Here is a 16,394-nt window from a genome sequence, read left to right on the forward strand (position 1 = left end):
AGTATGCAGAAATCAAAGCTCAAATTGGTCCAAAAAGAGAAAGTTTATCGCCTACGACCATACCACGTAGAATGTGCCGGTTCTCGTCTGATCACCGAAGCCAAGCTACGTCGGGCGTGGTTAGTACTTGGATGGGTGACCGCCTGGGAATACCACGTGTTTGTAGGCTTGCTCCTTTTTATTTTTTTGCTACCCAATATTAGTTTTAAAGTTGCCGTGTTTGTTGTGACAAAACTATTTTATTTTGACTCCGCCACAACTTTGGCCAGCGTTGCATAATTACAAATGATAGGCCCATTGCTTTTCTCTGCGCTTTCACCAGCATGCTAAAATTATTCTTCAATGGAGGATGCTAGAGGGCAGTATGCAGAAATCAAAGCTCAAATTGGTCCAAAAAGAGAAAGTTTATCGCCTACGACCATACCACGTAGAATGTGCCGGTTCTCGTCTGATCACCGAAGCCAAGCTACGTCGGGCGTGGTTAGTACTTGGATGGGTGACCGCCTGGGAATACCACGTGTTGTAGGCTTGCTCCTTTTTATTTTTTTGCTACCCAATATTAGTTTTAAAGTTGCCGTGTTTGTTGTGACAAAACTATTTTATTTTGACTCCGCCACAACTTGGCCAGCGTTGCATAATTACAAATGATAGGCCCATTGCTTTTCTCTGCGCTTTCACCAGCATGCTAAAATTATTCTTCAATGGAGGATGCCAGAGGGCAGTATGCAGAAATCAAAGCTCAAATTGGTCCAAAAAGAGAAAGTTTATCGCCTACGACCATACCACGTAGAATGTGCCGGTTCTCGTCTGATCACCGAAGCCAAGCTACGTCGGGCGTGGTTAGTACTTGGATGGGTGACCGCCTGGGAATACCACGTGTTGTAGGCTTCTCCTTTTTATTTTTTTGCTACCCAATATCAGTTTTAAAGTTGCCGTGTTTGTTGTGACAAAACTATTTTATTTTGACTCCGCCACAACTTTGGCCAGCGTTGCATAATTACAAATGATAGGCCCATTGCTTTTCTCTGCGCTTTCACCAGCATGCTAAAATTATTCTTCAATGGAGGATGCCAGAGGGCAGTATGCAGAAATCAAAGCTCAAATTGGTCCAAAAAGAGAAAGTTTATCGCCTACGACCATACCACGTAGAATGTGCCGGTTCTCGTCTGATCACCGAAGCCAAGCTACGTCGGGCGTGGTTAGTACTTGGATGGGTGACCGCCTGGGAATACCACGTGTTGTAGGCTTGCTCCTTTTTATTTTTTTGCTACCCAATATTAGTTTTAAAGTTGCCGTGTTTGTTGTGACAAAACTATTTTATTTTGACTCCGCCACAACTTTGGCCAGCGTTGCATAATTACAAATGATAGGCCCATTGCTTTTCTCTGCGCTTTCACCAGCATGCTAAAATTATTCTTCAATGGAGGATGCCAGAGGGCAGTATGCAGAAATCAAAGCTCAAATTGGTCCAAAAAGAGAAAGTTTATCGCCTACGACCATACCACGTAGAATGTGCCGGTTCTCGTCTGATCACCGAAGCCAAGCTACGTCGGGCGTGGTTAGTACTTGGATGGGTGACCGCCTGGGAATACCACGTGTTGTAGGCTTGCTCCCTTTTATTTTTTTGCTACCCAATATTAGTTTTAAAGTTGCCCTGTTTGTTGTGACAAAATATTTTATTTTGACTCCGCCACAACTTTGGCCAGCGTTGCATAATTACAAATGATAGGCCCATTGCTTTTCTCGCGCTTTCACCAGCATGCTAAAATTATTCTTCAATGGAGGATGCTAGAGGGCAGTATGCAGAAATCAAAGCTCAAATTGGTCCAAAAGAGAAAGTTTATCGCCTACGACCATACCACGTAGAATGTGCCGGTTCTCGTCTGATCACCGAAGCCAAGCTACGTCGGGCGTGGTTAGTACTTGGATGGGTGACCGCCTGGGAATACCACGTGTTGTAGGCTTGCTCCTTTTTATTTTTTTGCTACCCAATATTAGTTTTAAAGTTGCCGTGTTTGTTGTGACAAAACTATTTTATTTTGACTCCGCCACAACTTTGGCCAGCGTTGCATAATTACAAATGATAGGCCCATTGCTTTTCTCTGCGCTTTCACCAGCATGCTAAAATTATTCTTCAATGGAGGATGCTAGAGGCAGTATGCAGAAATCAAAGCTCAAATTGGTCCAAAAAGAGAAAGTTTATCGCCTACGACCATACCACGTAGAATGTGCCGGTTCTCGTCTGATCACCGAAGCCAAGCTACGTCGGGCGTGGTTAGTACTTGGATGGGTGACCGCCTGGGAATACCACGTGTTGTAGGCTTCCTCCTTTTTATTTTTTGCTACCCAATATCAGTTTTAAAGTTGCCCTGTTTGTTGTGACAAAAATATTTTATTTTGACTCCGCCACAACTTTGGCCAGCGTTGCATAATTACAAATGATAGGCCCATTGCTTTTCTCTGCGCTTTCACCAGCATGCTAAAATTATTCTTCAATGGAGGATGCTAGAGGGCAGTATGCAGAAATCAAAGCTCAAATTGGTCCAAAAAGAGAAAGTTTATCGCCTACGACCATACCACGTAGAATGTGCCGGTTCTCGTCTGATCACCGAAGCCAAGCTACGTCGGGCGTGGTTAGTACTTGGATGGGTGACCGCCTGGAATACCACGTGTTGTAGGCTTGCTCCTTTTTATTTTTTGCTACCCAATATCAGTTTTAAAGTTGCCGTGTTTGTTGTGACAAAATATTTTATTTTGACTCCGCCACAACTTTGGCCAGCGTTGCATAATTACAAATGATAGGCCCATTGCTTTTCTCTGCGCTTTCACCAGCATGCTAAAATTATTCTTCAATGGAGGATGCTAGAGGGCAGTATGCAGAAATCAAAGCTCAAATTGGTCCAAAAAGAGAAAGTTTATCGCCTACGACCATACCACGTAGAATGTGCCGGTTCTCGTCTGATCACCGAAGCCAAGCTACGTCGGGCGTGGTTAGTACTTGGATGGGTGACCGCCTGGGAATACCACGTGTTGTAGGCTTGCTCCTTTTTATTTTTTTGCTACCCAATATCAGTTTTAAAGTTGCCGTGTTTGTTGTGACAAAATATTTTATTTTGACTCCGCCACAACTTTGGCCAGCGTTGCATAATTACAAATGATAGGCCCATTGCTTTTCTCTGCGCTTTCACCAGCATGCTAAAATTATTCTTCAATGGAGGATGCTAGAGGGCAGTATGCAGAAATCAAAGCTCAAATTGGTCCAAAAAGAGAAAGTTTATCGCCTACGACCATACCACGTAGAATGTGCCGGTTCTCGTCTGATCACCGAAGCCAAGCTACGTCGGGCGTGGTTAGTACTTGGATGGGTGACCGCCTGGGAATACCACGTGTTGTAGGCTTGCTCCTTTTTATTTTTTTGCTACCCAATATTAGTTTTAAAGTTGCCGTGTTTGTTGTGACAAAACTATTTTATTTTGACTCCGCCACAACTTTGGCCAGCGTTGCATAATTACAAATGATAGGCCCATTGCTTTTCTCTGCGCTTTCACCAGCATGCTAAAATTATTCTTCAATGGAGGATGCCAGAGGGCAGTATGCAGAAATCAAAGCTCAAATTGGTCCAAAAAGAGAAAGTTTATCGCCTACGACCATACCACGTAGAATGTGCCGGTTCTCGTCTGATCACCGAAGCCAAGCTACGTCGGGCGTGGTTAGTACTTGGATGGGTGACCGCCTGGGAATACCACGTGTTGTAGGCTTGCTCCTTTTTTTTTTTTGCTACCCAATATTAGTTTTAAAGTTGCCGTGTTTGTTGTGACAAAACTATTTTATTTGACTCCGCCACAACTTTGGCCAGCGTTGCATAATTACAAATGATAGGCCCATTGCTTTTCTCTGCGCTTTCACCAGCATGCTAAAATTATTCTTCAATGGAGGATGCCAGAGGGCAGTATGCAGAAATCAAAGCTCAAATTGGTCCAAAAGAGAAAGTTTATCGCCTACGACCATACCACGTAGAATGTGCCGGTTCTCGTCTGATCACCGAAGCCAAGCTACGTCGGGCGTGGTTAGTACTTGGATGGGTGACCGCCTGGGAATACCACGTGTTGTAGGCTTGCTCCTTTTTATTTTTTTGCTACCCAATATTAGTTTTAAAGTTGCCGTGTTTGTTGTGACAAAACTATTTTATTTTGACTCCGCCACAACTTTGGCCAGCGTTGCATAATTACAAATGATAGGCCCATTGCTTTTCTCTGCGCTTTCACCAGCATGCTAAAATTATTCTTCAATGGAGGATGCCAGAGGGCAGTATGCAGAAATCAAAGCTCAAATTGGTCCAAAAAGAGAAAGTTTATCGCCTACGACCATACCACGTAGAATGTGCCGGTTCTCGTCTGATCACCGAAGCCAAGCTACGTCGGGCGTGGTTAGTACTTGGATGGGTGACCGCCTGGGAATACCACGTGTTGTAGGCTTGCTCCTTTTTATTTTTTTTGCTACCCAATATTAGTTTTAAAGTTGCCGTGTTTGTTGTGACAAAACTATTTTATTTTGACTCCGCCACAACTTTGGCCAGCGTTGCATAATTACAAATGATAGGCCCATTGCTTTTCTCTGCGCTTTCACCAGCATGCTAAAATTATTCTTCAATGGAGGATGCCAGGGCAGTATGCAGAAATCAAAGCTCAAATTGGTCCAAAAAGAGAAAGTTTATCGCCTACGACCATACCACGTAGAATGTGCCGGTTCTCGTCTGATCACCGAAGCCAAGCTACGTCGGGCGTGGTTAGTACTTGGATGGGTGACCGCCTGGGAATACCACGTGTTGTAGGCTTGCTCCTTTTTATTTTTTTGCTACCCAATATCAGTTTTAAAGTTGCCGTGTTTGTTGTGACAAAAATATTTTATTTGACTCCGCCACAACTTTGGCCAGCGTTGCATAATTACAAATGATAGGCCCATTGCTTTTCTCTGCGCTTTCACCAGCATGCTAAAATTATTCTTCAATGGAGGATGCCAGAGGGCAGTATGCAGAAATCAAGCTCAAATTGGTCCAAAAAGAGAAAGTTTATCGCCTACGACCATACCACGTAGAATGTGCCGGTTCTCGTCTGATCACCGAAGCCAAGCTACGTCGGGCGTGGTTAGTACTTGGATGGGTGACCGCCTGGGAATACCACGTGTTGTAGGCTTGCTCCTTTTTATTTTTTTGCTACCCAATATTAGTTTTAAAGTTGCCGTGTTTGTTGTGACAAAACTATTTTATTTTGACTCCGCCACAACTTTGGCCAGCGTTGCATAATTACAAATGATAGGCCCATTGCTTTTCTCTGCGCTTTCACCAGCATGCTAAAATTATTCTTCAATGGAGGATGCCAGAGGGCAGTATGCAGAAATCAAAGCTCAAATTGGTCCAAAAGAGAAAGTTTATCGCCTACGACCATACCACGTAGAATGTGCCGGTTCTCGTCTGATCACCGAAGCCAAGCTACGTCGGGCGTGGTTAGTACTTGGATGGGTGACCGCCTGGGAATACCACGTGTTGTAGGCTTGCTCCTTTTTATTTTTTTGCTACCCAATATTAGTTTTAAAGTTGCCGTGTTTGTTGTGACAAAAATATTTTATTTTGACTCCGCCACAACTTTGGCCAGCGTTGCATAATTACAAATGATAGGCCCATTGCTTTTCTCTGCGCTTTCACCAGCATGCTAAAATTATTCTTCAATGGAGGATGCCAGAGGGCAGTATGCAGAAATCAAAGCTCAAATTGGTCCAAAAAGAGAAGGTTTATCGCCTACGACCATACACGTAGAATGTGCCGGTTCTCGTCTGATCACCGAAGCCAAGCTACGTCGGGCGTGGTTAGTACTTGGATGGGTGACCGCCTGGGAATACCACGTGTTGTAGGCTTGCTCCTTTTTATTTTTTTGCTACCCAATATTAGTTTTAAAGTTGCCGTGTTTTGTTGTGACAAAACTATTTATTTTGACTCCGCCACAACTTTGGCCAGCGTTGCATAATTACAAATGATAGGCCCATTGCTTTTCTCTGCGCTTTCACCAGCATGCTAAAATTATTCTTCAATGGAGGATGCTAGAGGGCAGTATGCAGAAATCAAAGCTCAAATTGGTCCAAAAAGAGAAAGTTTATCGCCTACGACCATACCACGTAGAATGTGCCGGTTCTCGTCTGATCACCGAAGCCAAGCTACGTCGGGCGTGGTTAGTACTTGGATGGGTGACCGCCTGGGAATACCACGTGTTGTAGGCTTGCTCCTTTTTATTTTTTTGCTACCCAATATTAGTTTTAAAGTTGCCGTGTTTGTTGTGACAAAACTATTTTATTTTGACTCCGCCACAACTTTGGCCAGCGTTGCATAATTACAAATGATAGGCCCATTGCTTTTCTCTGCGCTTTCACCAGCATGCTAAAATTATTCTTCAATGGAGGATGCTAGAGGGCAGTATGCAGAAATCAAAGCTCAAATTGGTCCAAAAAGAGAAAGTTTATCGCCTACGACCATACCACGTAGAATGTGCCGGTTCTCGTCTGATCACCGAAGCCAAGCTACGTCGGGCGTGGTTAGTACTTGGATGGGTGACCGCCTGGGAATACCACGTGTTGTAGGCTTGCTCCTTTTTTATTTTTTTGCTACCCAATATTAGTTTTAAAGTTGCCGTGTTTGTTGTGACAAAACTATTTTATTTTGACTCCGCCACAACTTTGGCCAGCGTTGCATAATTACAAATGATAGGCCCATTGCTTTTCTCTGCGCTTTCACCAGCATGCTAAAATTATTCTTCAATGGAGGATGCTAGAGGGCAGTATGCAGAAATCAAAGCTCAAATTGGTCCAAAAAGAGAAAGTTTATCGCCTACGACCATACCACGTAGAATGTGCCGGTTCTCGTCTGATCACCGAAGCCAAGCTACGTCGGGCGTGGTTAGTACTTGGATGGGTGACCGCCTGGGAATACCACGTGTTGTAGGCTTGCTCCTTTTTATTTTTTGCTACCCAATATTAGTTTTAAAGTTGCCGTGTTTGTTGTGACAAAACTATTTTATTTTGACTCCGCCACAACTTTGGCCAGCGTTGCATAATTACAAATGATAGGCCCATTGCTTTTCTCTGCGCTTTCACCAGCATGCTAAAATTATTCTTCAATGGAGGATGCCAGAGGGCAGTATGCAGAAATCAAAGCTCAAATTGGTCCAAAAAGAGAAAGTTTATCGCCTACGACCATACCACGTAGAATGTGCCGGTTCTCGTCTGATCACCGAAGCCAAGCTACGTCGGGCGTGGTTAGTACTTGGATGGGTGACCGCCTGGGAATACCACGTGTTGTAGGCTTGCTCCTTTTTATTTTTTTGCTACCCAATATTAGTTTTAAAGTTGCCGTGTTTGTTGTGACAAAACTATTTTATTTTGACTCCGCCACAACTTTGCCAGCGTTGCATAATTACAAATGATAGGCCCATTGCTTTTCTCTGCGCTTTCACCAGCATGCTAAAATTATTCTTCAATGGAGGATGCCAGAGGGCAGTATGCAGAAATCAAAGCTCAAATTGGTCCAAAAAGAGAAAGTTTATCGCCTACGACCATACCACGTAGAATGTGCCGGTTCTCGTCTGATCACCGAAGCCAAGCTACGTCGGGCGTGGTTAGTACTTGGATGGGTGACCGCCTGGGAATACCACGTGTTGTAGGCTTGCTCCTTTTTATTTTTTTGCTACCCAATATTAGTTTTAAAGTTGCCGTGTTTGTTGTGACAAAACTATTTTATTTTGACTCCGCCACAACTTTGGCCAGCGTTGCATAATTACAAATGATAGGCCCATTGCTTTTCTCTGCGCTTTCACCAGCATGCTAAAATTATTCTTCAATGGAGGATGCCAGAGGGCAGTATGCAGAAATCAAAGCTCAAATTGGTCCAAAAAGAGAAAGTTTATCGCCTACGACCATACCACGTAGAATGTGCCGGTTCTCGTCTGATCACCGAAGCCAAGCTACGTCGGGCGTGGTTAGTACTTGGATGGGTGACCGCCTGGGAATACCACGTGTTGTAGGCTTGCTCCTTTTTATTTTTTTGCTACCCAATATTAGTTTTAAAGTTGCCGGTTTGTTGTGACAAAACTATTTTATTTTGACTCCGCCACAACTTTGGCCAGCGTTGCATAATTACAAATGATAGGCCCATTGCTTTTCTCTGCGCTTTCACCAGCATGCTAAAATTATTCTTCAATGGAGGATGCTAGAGGGCAGTATGCAGAAATCAAAGCTCAAATTGGTCCAAAAAGAGAAAGTTTATCGCCTACGACCATACCACGTAGAATGTGCCGGTTCTCGTCTGATCACCGAAGCCAAGCTACGTCGGGCGTGGTTAGTACTTGGATGGGTGACCGCCTGGGAATACCACGTGTTGTAGGCTTGCTCCTTTTTATTTTTTGCTACCCAATATTAGTTTTAAAGTTGCCGTGTTTGTTGTGACAAAACTATTTTATTTTGACTCCGCCACAACTTTGGCCAGCGTTGCATAATTACAAATGATAGGCCCATTGCTTTTCTCTGCGCTTTCACCAGCATGCTAAAATTATTCTTCAATGGAGGATGCCAGAGGGCAGTATGCAGAAATCAAAGCTCAAATTGGTCCAAAAAGAGAAAGTTTATCGCCTACGACCATACCACGTAGAATGTGCCGGTTCTCGTCTGATCACCGAAGCCAAGCTACGTCGGGCGTGGTTAGTACTTGGATGGGTGACCGCCTGGGAATACCACGTGTTGTAGGCTTGCTCCTTTTTATTTTTTTGCTACCCAATATTAGTTTTAAAGTTGCCGTGTTTGTTGTGACAAAACTATTTTATTTTGACTCCGCCACAACTTTGGCCAGCGTTGCATAATTACAAATGATAGGCCCATTGCTTTTCTCTGCGCTTTCACCAGCATGCTAAAATTATTCTTCAATGGAGGATGCCAGAGGGCAGTATGCAGAAATCAAAGCTCAAATTGGTCCAAAAAGAGAAAGTTTATCGCCTACGACCATACCACGTAGAATGTGCCGGTTCTCGTCTGATCACCGAAGCCAAGCTACGTCGGGCGTGGTTAGTACTTGGATGGGTGACCGCCTGGGAATACCACGTGTTGTAGGCTTGCTCCTTTTTATTTTTTTGCTACCCATATTAGTTTTAAAGTTGCCGTGTTTGTTGTGACAAAACTATTTTATTTGACTCCGCCACAACTTTGGCCAGCGTTGCATAATTACAAATGATAGGCCCATTGCTTTTCTCTGCGCTTTCACCAGCATGCTAAAATTATTCTTCAATGGAGGATGCCAGAGGGCAGTATGCAGAAATCAAAGCTCAAATTGGTCCAAAAAGAGAAAGTTTATCGCCTACGACCATACCACGTAGAATGTGCCGGTTCTCGTCTGATCACCGAAGCCAAGCTACGTCGGGCGTGGTTAGTACTTGGATGGGTGACCGCCTGGGAATACCACGTGTTGTAGGCTTGCTCCTTTTTATTTTTTTGCTACCCAATATTAGTTTTAAAGTTGCCGTGTTTGTTGTGACAAAACTATTTTATTTTGACTCCGCCACAACTTTGGCAGCGTTGCATAATTACAAATGATAGGCCCATTGCTTTTCTCTGCGCTTTCACCAGCATGCTAAAATTATTCTTCAATGGAGGATGCAGAGGGCAGTATGCAGAAATCAAGCTCAAATTGGTCCAAAAAGAGAAAGTTTATCGCCTACGACCATACCACGTAGAATGTGCCGGTTCTCGTCTGATCACCGAAGCCAAGCTACGTCGGGCGTGGTTAGTACTTGGATGGGTGACCGCCTGGGAATACCACGTGTTGTAGGCTTGCTCCTTTTTATTTTTTGCTACCCAATATTAGTTTTAAAGTTGCCGTGTTGTTGTGTGACAAAACTATTTTATTTTGACTCCGCCACAACTTTGGCCAGCGTTGCATAATTACAAATGATAGGCCCATTGCTTTTCTCTGCGCTTTCACCAGCATGCTAAAATTATTCTTCAATGGAGGATGCCAGAGGGCAGTATGCAGAAATCAAAGCTCAAATTGGTCCAAAAAGAGAAAGTTTATCGCCTACGACCATACCACGTAGAATGTGCCGGTTCTCGTCTGATCACCGAAGCCAAGCTACGTCGGGCGTGGTTAGTACTTGGATGGGTGACCGCCTGGGAATACCACGTGTTGTAGGCTTGCTCCTTTTTATTTTTTGCTACCCAATATTAGTTTTAAAGTTGCCGTGTTTGTTGTGACAAAAATATTTTTTTTGACTCCGCCACAACTTTGGCCAGCGTTGCATAATTACAAATGATAGGCCCATTGCTTTTCTCTGCGCTTTCACCAGCATGCTAAAATTATTCTTCAATGGAGGATGCTAGAGGGCAGTATGCAGAAATCAAAGCTCAAATTGGTCCAAAAAGAGAAAGTTTATCGCCTACGACCATACCACGTAGAATGTGCCGGTTCTCGTCTGATCACCGAAGCCAAGCTACGTCGGGCGTGGTTAGTACTTGGATGGGTGACCGCCTGGGAATACCACGTGTTGTAGGCTTGCTCCTTTTTATTTTTTTGCTACCCAATATTAGTTTTAAAGTTGCCGTGTTTGTTGTGACAAAAACTATTTTATTTTGACTCCGCCACAACTTTGGCCAGCGTTGCATAATTACAAATGATAGGCCCATTGCTTTTCTCTGCGCTTTCACCAGCATGCTAAAATTATTCTTCAATGGAGGATGCTAGAGGGCAGTATGCAGAAATCAAAGCTCAAATTGGTCCAAAAAGAGAAAGTTTATCGCCTACGACCATACCACGTAGAATGTGCCGGTTCTCGTCTGATCACCGAAGCCAAGCTACGTCGGGCGTGGTTAGTACTTGGATGGGTGACCGCCTGGGAATACCACGTGTTGTAGGCTTGCTCCTTTTTATTTTTTTGCTACCCAATATTAGTTTTAAAGTTGCCGTGTTTGTTGTGACAAAACTATTTTATTTTGACTCCGCCACAACTTTGGCCAGCGTTGCATAATTACAAATGATAGGCCCATTGCTTTTCTCTGCGCTTTCACCAGCATGCTAAAATTATTCTTCAATGGAGGATGCCAGAGGGCAGTATGCAGAAATCAAAGCTCAAATTGGTCCAAAAAGAGAAAGTTTATCGCCTACGACCATACCACGTAGAATGTGCCGGTTCTCGTCTGATCACCGAAGCCAAGCTACGTCGGGCGTGGTTAGTACTTGGATGGGTGACCGCCTGGGAATACCACGTGTTGTAGGCTTGCTCCTTTTTATTTTTTTGCTACCCAATATTAGTTTTAAAGTTGCCGTGTTTGTTGTGACAAAACTATTTTATTTTGACTCCGCCACAACTTTGGCCAGCGTTGCATAATTACAAATGATAGGCCCATTGCTTTTCTCTGCGCTTTCACCAGCATGCTAAAATTATTCTTCAATGGAGGATGCTAGAGGGCAGTATGCAGAAATCAAAGCTCAAATTGGTCCAAAAAGAGAAAGTTTATCGCCTACGACCATACCACGTAGAATGTGCCGGTTCTCGTCTGATCACCGAAGCCAAGCTACGTCGGGCGTGGTTAGTACTTGGATGGGTGACCGCCTGGGAATACCACGTGTTGTAGGCTTGCTCCTTTTTATTTTTTTGCTACCCAATATTAGTTTAAAGTTGCCTGTTTGTTGTGACAAAATATTTTATTTTGACTCCGCCACAACTTTGGCCAGCGTTGCATAATTACAAATGATAGGCCCATTGCTTTTCTCTGCGCTTTCACCAGCATGCTAAAATTATTCTTCAATGGAGGATGCTAGAGGGCAGTATGCAGAAATCAAAGCTCAAATTGGTCCAAAAAGAGAAAGTTTATCGCCTACGACCATACCACGTAGAATGTGCCGGTTCTCGTCTGATCACCGAAGCCAAGCTACGTCGGGCGTGGTTAGTACTTGGATGGGTGACCGCCTGGGAATACCACGTGTTGTAGGCTTGCTCCTTTTTATTTTTTTGCTACCCAATATTAGTTTTAAAGTTGCCGTGTTGTTGTGACAAAACTATTTTATTTTGACTCCGCCACAACTTTGGCCAGCGTTGCATAATTACAAATGATAGGCCCATTGCTTTTCTCTGCGCTTTCACCAGCATGCTAAAATTATTCTTCAATGGAGGATGCCAGAGGGCAGTATGCAGAAATCAAAGCTCAAATTGGTCCAAAAAGAGAAAGTTTATCGCCTACGACCATACCACGTAGAATGTGCCGGTTCTCGTCTGATCACCGAAGCCAAGCTACGTCGGGCGTGGTTAGTACTTGGATGGGTGACCGCCTGGGAATACCACGTGTTGTAGGCTTGCTCCTTTTTATTTTTTGCTACCCAATATTAGTTTTAAAGTTGCCGTGTTTGTTGTGACAAAATATTTTATTTTGACTCCGCCACAACTTTGGCCAGCGTTGCATAATTACAAATGATAGGCCCATTGCTTTTCTCTGCGCTTTCACCAGCATGCTAAAATTATTCTTCAATGGAGGATGCCAGAGGGCAGTATGCAGAAATCAAAGCTCAAATTGGTCCAAAAAGAGAAAGTTTATCGCCTACGACCATACCACGTAGAATGTGCCGGTTCTCGTCTGATCACCGAAGCCAAGCTACGTCGGGCGTGGTTAGTACTTGGATGGGTGACCGCCTGGGAATACCACGTGTTGTAGGCTTGCTCCTTTTTATTTTTTTGCTACCCAATATTAGTTTTAAAGTTGCCGTGTTTGTTGTGACAAAACTATTTTATTTTGACTCCGCCACAAACTTTGGCCAGCGTTGCATAATTACAAATGATAGGCCCATTGCTTTTCTCTGCGCTTTCACCAGCATGCTAAAATTATTCTTCAATGGAGGATGCTAGAGGGCAGTATGCAGAAATCAAAGCTCAAATTGGTCCAAAAAGAGAAAGTTTATCGCCTACGACCATACCACGTAGAATGTGCCGGTTCTCGTCTGATCACCGAAGCCAAGCTACGTCGGGCGTGGTTAGTACTTGGATGGGTGACCGCCTGGGAATACCACGTGTTGTAGGCTTGCTCCTTTTTATTTTTTTGCTACCCAATATTAGTTTTAAAGTTGCCGTGTTTGTTGTGACAAAACTATTTTATTTTGACTCCGCCACAACTTTGGCCAGCGTTGCATAATTACAAATGATAGGCCCATTGCTTTTCTCTGCGCTTTCACCAGCATGCTAAAATTATTCTTCAATGGAGGATGCTAGAGGGCAGTATGCAGAAATCAAAGCTCAAATTGGTCCAAAAAGAGAAAGTTTATCGCCTACGACCATACCACGTAGAATGTGCCGGTTCTCGTCTGATCACCGAAGCCAAGCTACGTCGGGCGTGGTTAGTACTTGGATGGGTGACCGCCTGGGAATACCACGTGTTGTAGGCTTGCTCCTTTTTATTTTTTTGCTACCCAATATTAGTTTTAAAGTTGCCGTGTTTGTTGTGACAAAACTATTTTATTTTGACTCCGCCACAACTTTGGCCAGCGTTGCATAATTACAAATGATAGGCCCATTGCTTTTCTCTGCGCTTTCACCAGCATGCTAAAATTATTCTTCAATGGAGGATGCTAGAGGGCAGTATGCAGAAATCAAAGCTCAAATTGGTCCAAAAAGAGAAAGTTTATCGCCTACGACCATACCACGTAGAATGTGCCGGTTCTCGTCTGATCACCGAAGCCAAGCTACGTCGGGCGTGGTTAGTACTTGGATGGGTGACCGCCTGGGAATACCACGTGTTGTAGGCTTGCTCCTTTTATTTTTTGCTACCCAATATTAGTTTTAAAGTTGCCGTGTTTGTTGTGACAAAATATTTTATTTTGACTCCGCCACAACTTTGGCCAGCGTTGCATAATTACAAATGATAGGCCCATTGCTTTTCTCTGCGCTTTCACCAGCATGCTAAAATTATTCTTCAATGGAGGATGCTAGAGGGCAGTATGCAGAAATCAAAGCTCAAATTGGTCCAAAAAGAGAAAGTTTATCGCCTACGACCATACCACGTAGATGTGCCGGTTCTCGTCTGATCACCGAAGCCAAGCTACGTCGGGCGTGGTTAGTACTTGGATGGGTGACCGCCTGGGAATACCACGTGTTGTAGGCTTGCTCCTTTTTATTTTTTTGCTACCCAATATTAGTTTTAAAGTTGCCGTGTTTGTTGTGACAAAACTATTTTATTTTGACTCCGCCACAACTTTGGCCAGCGTTGCATAATTACAAATGATAGGCCCATTGCTTTTCTCTGCGCTTTCACCAGCATGCTAAAATTATTCTTCAATGGAGGATGCCAGAGGGCAGTATGCAGAAATCAAAGCTCAAATTGGTCCAAAAAGAGAAAGTTTATCGCCTACGACCATACCACGTAGAATGTGCCGGTTCTCGTCTGATCACCGAAGCCAAGCTACGTCGGGCGTGGTTAGTACTTGGATGGGTGACCGCCTGGGAATACCACGTGTTTAGGCTTGCTCCTTTTTATTTTTTGCTACCCAATATTAGTTTAAAGTTGCCGTGTTTGTTGTGACAAAACTATTTTATTTTGACTCCGCCACAACTTTGGCCAGCGTTGCATAATTACAAATGATAGGCCCATTGCTTTTCTCTGCGCTTTCACCAGCATGCTAAAATTATTCTTCAATGGAGGATGCTAGAGGGCAGTATGCAGAAATCAAAGCTCAAATTGGTCCAAAAAGAGAAAGTTTATCGCCTACGACCATACCACGTAGAATGTGCCGGTTCTCGTCTGATCACCGAAGCCAAGCTACGTCGGGCGTGGTTAGTACTTGGATGGGTGACCGCCTGGGAATACCACGTGTTGTAGGCTTGCTCCTTTTTATTTTTTTGCTACCCAATATTAGTTTTAAAGTTGCCGTGTTTGTTGTGACAAAACTATTTTATTTTGACTCCGCCACAACTTTGGCCAGCGTTGCATAATTACAAATGATAGGCCCATTGCTTTTCTCTGCGCTTTCACCAGCATGCTAAAATTATTCTTCAATGGAGGATGCTAGAGGGCAGTATGCAGAAATCAAAGCTCAAATTGGTCCAAAAAGAGAAAGTTTATCGCCTACGACCATACCACGTAGAATGTGCCGGTTCTCGTCTGATCACCGAAGCCAAGCTACGTCGGGCGTGGTTAGTACTTGGATGGGTGACCGCCTGGGAATACCACGTGTGTAGGCTTGCTCCTTTTTATTTTTTTGCTACCCAATATTAGTTTTAAAGTTGCCGTGTTTGTTGTGACAAAACTATTTTATTTTGACTCCGCCACAACTTTGGCCAGCGTTGCATAATTACAAATGATAGGCCCATTGCTTTCTCTGCGCTTTCACCAGCATGCTAAAATTATTCTTCAATGGAGGATGCTAGAGGGCAGTATGCAGAAATCAAAGCTCAAATTGGTCCAAAAAGAGAAAGTTTATCGCCTACGACCATACCACGTAGAATGTGCCGGTTCTCGTCTGATCACCGAAGCCAAGCTACGTCGGGCGTGGTTAGTACTTGGATGGTGACCGCCTGGGAATACCACGTGTTGTAGGCTTGCTCCTTTTTATTTTTTTGCTACCCAATATTAGTTTTAAAGTTGCCGTGTTTGTTGTGACAAAACTATTTTATTTTGACTCCGCCACAACTTTGGCCAGCGTTGCATAATTACAATGATAGGCCCATTGCTTTTCTCTGCGCTTTCACCAGCATGCTAAAATTATTCTTCAATGGAGGATGCCAGAGGGCAGTATGCAGAAATCAAAGCTCAAATTGGTCCAAAAAGAGAAAGTTTATCGCCTACGACCATACCACGTAGAATGTGCCGGTTCTCGTCTGATCACCGAAGCCAAGCTACGTCGGGCGTGGTTAGTACTTGGATGGTGACCGCCTGGGAATACCACGTGTTGTAGGCTTGCTCCTTTTATTTTTTTGCTACCCAATATAGTTTTAAAGTTGCCCTGTTTGTTGTGACAAAACTATTTTATTTTGACTCCGCCACAACTTTGGCCAGCGTTGCATAATTACAAATGATAGGCCCATTGCTTTTCTCTGCGCTTTCACCAGCATGCTAAAATTATTCTTCAATGGAGGATGCCAGAGGGCAGTATGCAGAAATCAAAGCTCAAATTGGTCCAAAAAGAGAAAGTTTATCGCCTACGACCATACCACGTAGAATGTGCCGGTTCTCGTCTGATCACCGAAGCCAAGCTACGTCGGGCGTGGTTAGTACTTGGATGGGTGACCGCCTGGGAATACCACGTGTTGTAGGCTTGCTCCTTTTTATTTTTTTGCTACCCAATATAGTTTTAAAGTTGCCGTGTTTGTTGTGACAAAACTATTTTA

At 43.8% G+C, this 16,394-nt stretch overlaps 46 non-coding genes across 46 annotated transcripts; all 46 read left to right on the plus strand.

The window, feature by feature from the left end:
- Positions 1-49: 49 nt before the first annotated feature.
- LOC139146809 (5S ribosomal RNA) lies at positions 50-169 on the plus strand. The gene has a single exon (XR_011555537.1). It is a non-coding gene; the product is annotated as a 5S ribosomal RNA (ribosomal RNA).
- A 241-nt stretch (positions 170-410) lies between these two features.
- LOC139146544 (5S ribosomal RNA) lies at positions 411-529 on the plus strand. Its single transcript, XR_011555291.1, has one exon. It is a non-coding gene; the product is annotated as a 5S ribosomal RNA (ribosomal RNA).
- A 240-nt stretch (positions 530-769) lies between these two features.
- On the plus strand, positions 770-888 carry LOC139146546 (5S ribosomal RNA). The gene has a single exon (XR_011555293.1). It is a non-coding gene; the product is annotated as a 5S ribosomal RNA (ribosomal RNA).
- Positions 889-1,128: 240 nt separating this feature from the next.
- LOC139146547 (5S ribosomal RNA) lies at positions 1,129-1,247 on the plus strand. The gene has a single exon (XR_011555294.1). It is a non-coding gene; the product is annotated as a 5S ribosomal RNA (ribosomal RNA).
- A 241-nt stretch (positions 1,248-1,488) lies between these two features.
- LOC139146548 (5S ribosomal RNA) lies at positions 1,489-1,607 on the plus strand. The gene has a single exon (XR_011555295.1). It is a non-coding gene; the product is annotated as a 5S ribosomal RNA (ribosomal RNA).
- A 238-nt stretch (positions 1,608-1,845) lies between these two features.
- Positions 1,846-1,964, plus strand: LOC139146550 (5S ribosomal RNA). Its single transcript, XR_011555296.1, has one exon. It is a non-coding gene; the product is annotated as a 5S ribosomal RNA (ribosomal RNA).
- Positions 1,965-2,204: 240 nt separating this feature from the next.
- Positions 2,205-2,323, plus strand: LOC139146551 (5S ribosomal RNA). Its single transcript, XR_011555297.1, has one exon. It is a non-coding gene; the product is annotated as a 5S ribosomal RNA (ribosomal RNA).
- Positions 2,324-2,563: 240 nt separating this feature from the next.
- Positions 2,564-2,681, plus strand: LOC139146833 (5S ribosomal RNA). The gene has a single exon (XR_011555559.1). It is a non-coding gene; the product is annotated as a 5S ribosomal RNA (ribosomal RNA).
- Positions 2,682-2,920: 239 nt separating this feature from the next.
- On the plus strand, positions 2,921-3,039 carry LOC139146552 (5S ribosomal RNA). The gene has a single exon (XR_011555298.1). It is a non-coding gene; the product is annotated as a 5S ribosomal RNA (ribosomal RNA).
- A 240-nt stretch (positions 3,040-3,279) lies between these two features.
- On the plus strand, positions 3,280-3,398 carry LOC139146553 (5S ribosomal RNA). Its single transcript, XR_011555299.1, has one exon. It is a non-coding gene; the product is annotated as a 5S ribosomal RNA (ribosomal RNA).
- Positions 3,399-3,639: 241 nt separating this feature from the next.
- On the plus strand, positions 3,640-3,758 carry LOC139146554 (5S ribosomal RNA). The gene has a single exon (XR_011555300.1). It is a non-coding gene; the product is annotated as a 5S ribosomal RNA (ribosomal RNA).
- Positions 3,759-3,996: 238 nt separating this feature from the next.
- Positions 3,997-4,115, plus strand: LOC139146555 (5S ribosomal RNA). The gene has a single exon (XR_011555302.1). It is a non-coding gene; the product is annotated as a 5S ribosomal RNA (ribosomal RNA).
- Positions 4,116-4,356: 241 nt separating this feature from the next.
- Positions 4,357-4,475, plus strand: LOC139146556 (5S ribosomal RNA). Its single transcript, XR_011555303.1, has one exon. It is a non-coding gene; the product is annotated as a 5S ribosomal RNA (ribosomal RNA).
- A 240-nt stretch (positions 4,476-4,715) lies between these two features.
- Positions 4,716-4,834, plus strand: LOC139146558 (5S ribosomal RNA). Its single transcript, XR_011555305.1, has one exon. It is a non-coding gene; the product is annotated as a 5S ribosomal RNA (ribosomal RNA).
- A 239-nt stretch (positions 4,835-5,073) lies between these two features.
- On the plus strand, positions 5,074-5,192 carry LOC139146559 (5S ribosomal RNA). The gene has a single exon (XR_011555306.1). It is a non-coding gene; the product is annotated as a 5S ribosomal RNA (ribosomal RNA).
- Positions 5,193-5,432: 240 nt separating this feature from the next.
- On the plus strand, positions 5,433-5,551 carry LOC139146561 (5S ribosomal RNA). Its single transcript, XR_011555307.1, has one exon. It is a non-coding gene; the product is annotated as a 5S ribosomal RNA (ribosomal RNA).
- Positions 5,552-5,792: 241 nt separating this feature from the next.
- LOC139146866 (5S ribosomal RNA) lies at positions 5,793-5,910 on the plus strand. The gene has a single exon (XR_011555590.1). It is a non-coding gene; the product is annotated as a 5S ribosomal RNA (ribosomal RNA).
- A 241-nt stretch (positions 5,911-6,151) lies between these two features.
- On the plus strand, positions 6,152-6,270 carry LOC139146562 (5S ribosomal RNA). Its single transcript, XR_011555308.1, has one exon. It is a non-coding gene; the product is annotated as a 5S ribosomal RNA (ribosomal RNA).
- Positions 6,271-6,511: 241 nt separating this feature from the next.
- LOC139146563 (5S ribosomal RNA) lies at positions 6,512-6,630 on the plus strand. The gene has a single exon (XR_011555309.1). It is a non-coding gene; the product is annotated as a 5S ribosomal RNA (ribosomal RNA).
- A 242-nt stretch (positions 6,631-6,872) lies between these two features.
- On the plus strand, positions 6,873-6,991 carry LOC139146564 (5S ribosomal RNA). The gene has a single exon (XR_011555310.1). It is a non-coding gene; the product is annotated as a 5S ribosomal RNA (ribosomal RNA).
- Positions 6,992-7,231: 240 nt separating this feature from the next.
- LOC139146565 (5S ribosomal RNA) lies at positions 7,232-7,350 on the plus strand. Its single transcript, XR_011555311.1, has one exon. It is a non-coding gene; the product is annotated as a 5S ribosomal RNA (ribosomal RNA).
- A 240-nt stretch (positions 7,351-7,590) lies between these two features.
- LOC139146566 (5S ribosomal RNA) lies at positions 7,591-7,709 on the plus strand. Its single transcript, XR_011555313.1, has one exon. It is a non-coding gene; the product is annotated as a 5S ribosomal RNA (ribosomal RNA).
- Positions 7,710-7,950: 241 nt separating this feature from the next.
- Positions 7,951-8,069, plus strand: LOC139146567 (5S ribosomal RNA). Its single transcript, XR_011555314.1, has one exon. It is a non-coding gene; the product is annotated as a 5S ribosomal RNA (ribosomal RNA).
- A 240-nt stretch (positions 8,070-8,309) lies between these two features.
- Positions 8,310-8,428, plus strand: LOC139146568 (5S ribosomal RNA). Its single transcript, XR_011555315.1, has one exon. It is a non-coding gene; the product is annotated as a 5S ribosomal RNA (ribosomal RNA).
- A 240-nt stretch (positions 8,429-8,668) lies between these two features.
- Positions 8,669-8,787, plus strand: LOC139146570 (5S ribosomal RNA). The gene has a single exon (XR_011555317.1). It is a non-coding gene; the product is annotated as a 5S ribosomal RNA (ribosomal RNA).
- A 241-nt stretch (positions 8,788-9,028) lies between these two features.
- On the plus strand, positions 9,029-9,147 carry LOC139146572 (5S ribosomal RNA). Its single transcript, XR_011555318.1, has one exon. It is a non-coding gene; the product is annotated as a 5S ribosomal RNA (ribosomal RNA).
- Positions 9,148-9,386: 239 nt separating this feature from the next.
- Positions 9,387-9,505, plus strand: LOC139146573 (5S ribosomal RNA). The gene has a single exon (XR_011555319.1). It is a non-coding gene; the product is annotated as a 5S ribosomal RNA (ribosomal RNA).
- A 238-nt stretch (positions 9,506-9,743) lies between these two features.
- Positions 9,744-9,862, plus strand: LOC139146574 (5S ribosomal RNA). Its single transcript, XR_011555320.1, has one exon. It is a non-coding gene; the product is annotated as a 5S ribosomal RNA (ribosomal RNA).
- Positions 9,863-10,103: 241 nt separating this feature from the next.
- LOC139146575 (5S ribosomal RNA) lies at positions 10,104-10,222 on the plus strand. The gene has a single exon (XR_011555321.1). It is a non-coding gene; the product is annotated as a 5S ribosomal RNA (ribosomal RNA).
- Positions 10,223-10,461: 239 nt separating this feature from the next.
- Positions 10,462-10,580, plus strand: LOC139146576 (5S ribosomal RNA). Its single transcript, XR_011555322.1, has one exon. It is a non-coding gene; the product is annotated as a 5S ribosomal RNA (ribosomal RNA).
- Positions 10,581-10,822: 242 nt separating this feature from the next.
- Positions 10,823-10,941, plus strand: LOC139146577 (5S ribosomal RNA). Its single transcript, XR_011555323.1, has one exon. It is a non-coding gene; the product is annotated as a 5S ribosomal RNA (ribosomal RNA).
- A 241-nt stretch (positions 10,942-11,182) lies between these two features.
- On the plus strand, positions 11,183-11,301 carry LOC139146578 (5S ribosomal RNA). The gene has a single exon (XR_011555324.1). It is a non-coding gene; the product is annotated as a 5S ribosomal RNA (ribosomal RNA).
- A 241-nt stretch (positions 11,302-11,542) lies between these two features.
- On the plus strand, positions 11,543-11,661 carry LOC139146579 (5S ribosomal RNA). The gene has a single exon (XR_011555325.1). It is a non-coding gene; the product is annotated as a 5S ribosomal RNA (ribosomal RNA).
- Positions 11,662-11,899: 238 nt separating this feature from the next.
- Positions 11,900-12,018, plus strand: LOC139146580 (5S ribosomal RNA). Its single transcript, XR_011555326.1, has one exon. It is a non-coding gene; the product is annotated as a 5S ribosomal RNA (ribosomal RNA).
- Positions 12,019-12,258: 240 nt separating this feature from the next.
- On the plus strand, positions 12,259-12,377 carry LOC139146583 (5S ribosomal RNA). Its single transcript, XR_011555328.1, has one exon. It is a non-coding gene; the product is annotated as a 5S ribosomal RNA (ribosomal RNA).
- Positions 12,378-12,616: 239 nt separating this feature from the next.
- LOC139146584 (5S ribosomal RNA) lies at positions 12,617-12,735 on the plus strand. Its single transcript, XR_011555329.1, has one exon. It is a non-coding gene; the product is annotated as a 5S ribosomal RNA (ribosomal RNA).
- Positions 12,736-12,977: 242 nt separating this feature from the next.
- LOC139146585 (5S ribosomal RNA) lies at positions 12,978-13,096 on the plus strand. The gene has a single exon (XR_011555330.1). It is a non-coding gene; the product is annotated as a 5S ribosomal RNA (ribosomal RNA).
- Positions 13,097-13,337: 241 nt separating this feature from the next.
- LOC139146586 (5S ribosomal RNA) lies at positions 13,338-13,456 on the plus strand. The gene has a single exon (XR_011555331.1). It is a non-coding gene; the product is annotated as a 5S ribosomal RNA (ribosomal RNA).
- Positions 13,457-13,697: 241 nt separating this feature from the next.
- On the plus strand, positions 13,698-13,816 carry LOC139146587 (5S ribosomal RNA). Its single transcript, XR_011555332.1, has one exon. It is a non-coding gene; the product is annotated as a 5S ribosomal RNA (ribosomal RNA).
- A 238-nt stretch (positions 13,817-14,054) lies between these two features.
- On the plus strand, positions 14,055-14,172 carry LOC139146814 (5S ribosomal RNA). Its single transcript, XR_011555542.1, has one exon. It is a non-coding gene; the product is annotated as a 5S ribosomal RNA (ribosomal RNA).
- Positions 14,173-14,413: 241 nt separating this feature from the next.
- Positions 14,414-14,531, plus strand: LOC139146867 (5S ribosomal RNA). Its single transcript, XR_011555591.1, has one exon. It is a non-coding gene; the product is annotated as a 5S ribosomal RNA (ribosomal RNA).
- A 239-nt stretch (positions 14,532-14,770) lies between these two features.
- LOC139146588 (5S ribosomal RNA) lies at positions 14,771-14,889 on the plus strand. The gene has a single exon (XR_011555333.1). It is a non-coding gene; the product is annotated as a 5S ribosomal RNA (ribosomal RNA).
- Positions 14,890-15,130: 241 nt separating this feature from the next.
- On the plus strand, positions 15,131-15,248 carry LOC139146854 (5S ribosomal RNA). The gene has a single exon (XR_011555579.1). It is a non-coding gene; the product is annotated as a 5S ribosomal RNA (ribosomal RNA).
- Positions 15,249-15,488: 240 nt separating this feature from the next.
- Positions 15,489-15,606, plus strand: LOC139146819 (5S ribosomal RNA). Its single transcript, XR_011555547.1, has one exon. It is a non-coding gene; the product is annotated as a 5S ribosomal RNA (ribosomal RNA).
- A 240-nt stretch (positions 15,607-15,846) lies between these two features.
- LOC139146821 (5S ribosomal RNA) lies at positions 15,847-15,964 on the plus strand. Its single transcript, XR_011555548.1, has one exon. It is a non-coding gene; the product is annotated as a 5S ribosomal RNA (ribosomal RNA).
- A 239-nt stretch (positions 15,965-16,203) lies between these two features.
- LOC139146589 (5S ribosomal RNA) lies at positions 16,204-16,322 on the plus strand. Its single transcript, XR_011555334.1, has one exon. It is a non-coding gene; the product is annotated as a 5S ribosomal RNA (ribosomal RNA).
- Positions 16,323-16,394: the final 72 nt, after the last annotated feature.

Source organism: Ptychodera flava, chromosome 12, assembly GCF_041260155.1.
Source record: "Ptychodera flava strain L36383 chromosome 12, AS_Pfla_20210202, whole genome shotgun sequence".
In the NCBI taxonomy this organism is placed as follows: domain Eukaryota; kingdom Metazoa; phylum Hemichordata; class Enteropneusta; family Ptychoderidae; genus Ptychodera; species Ptychodera flava.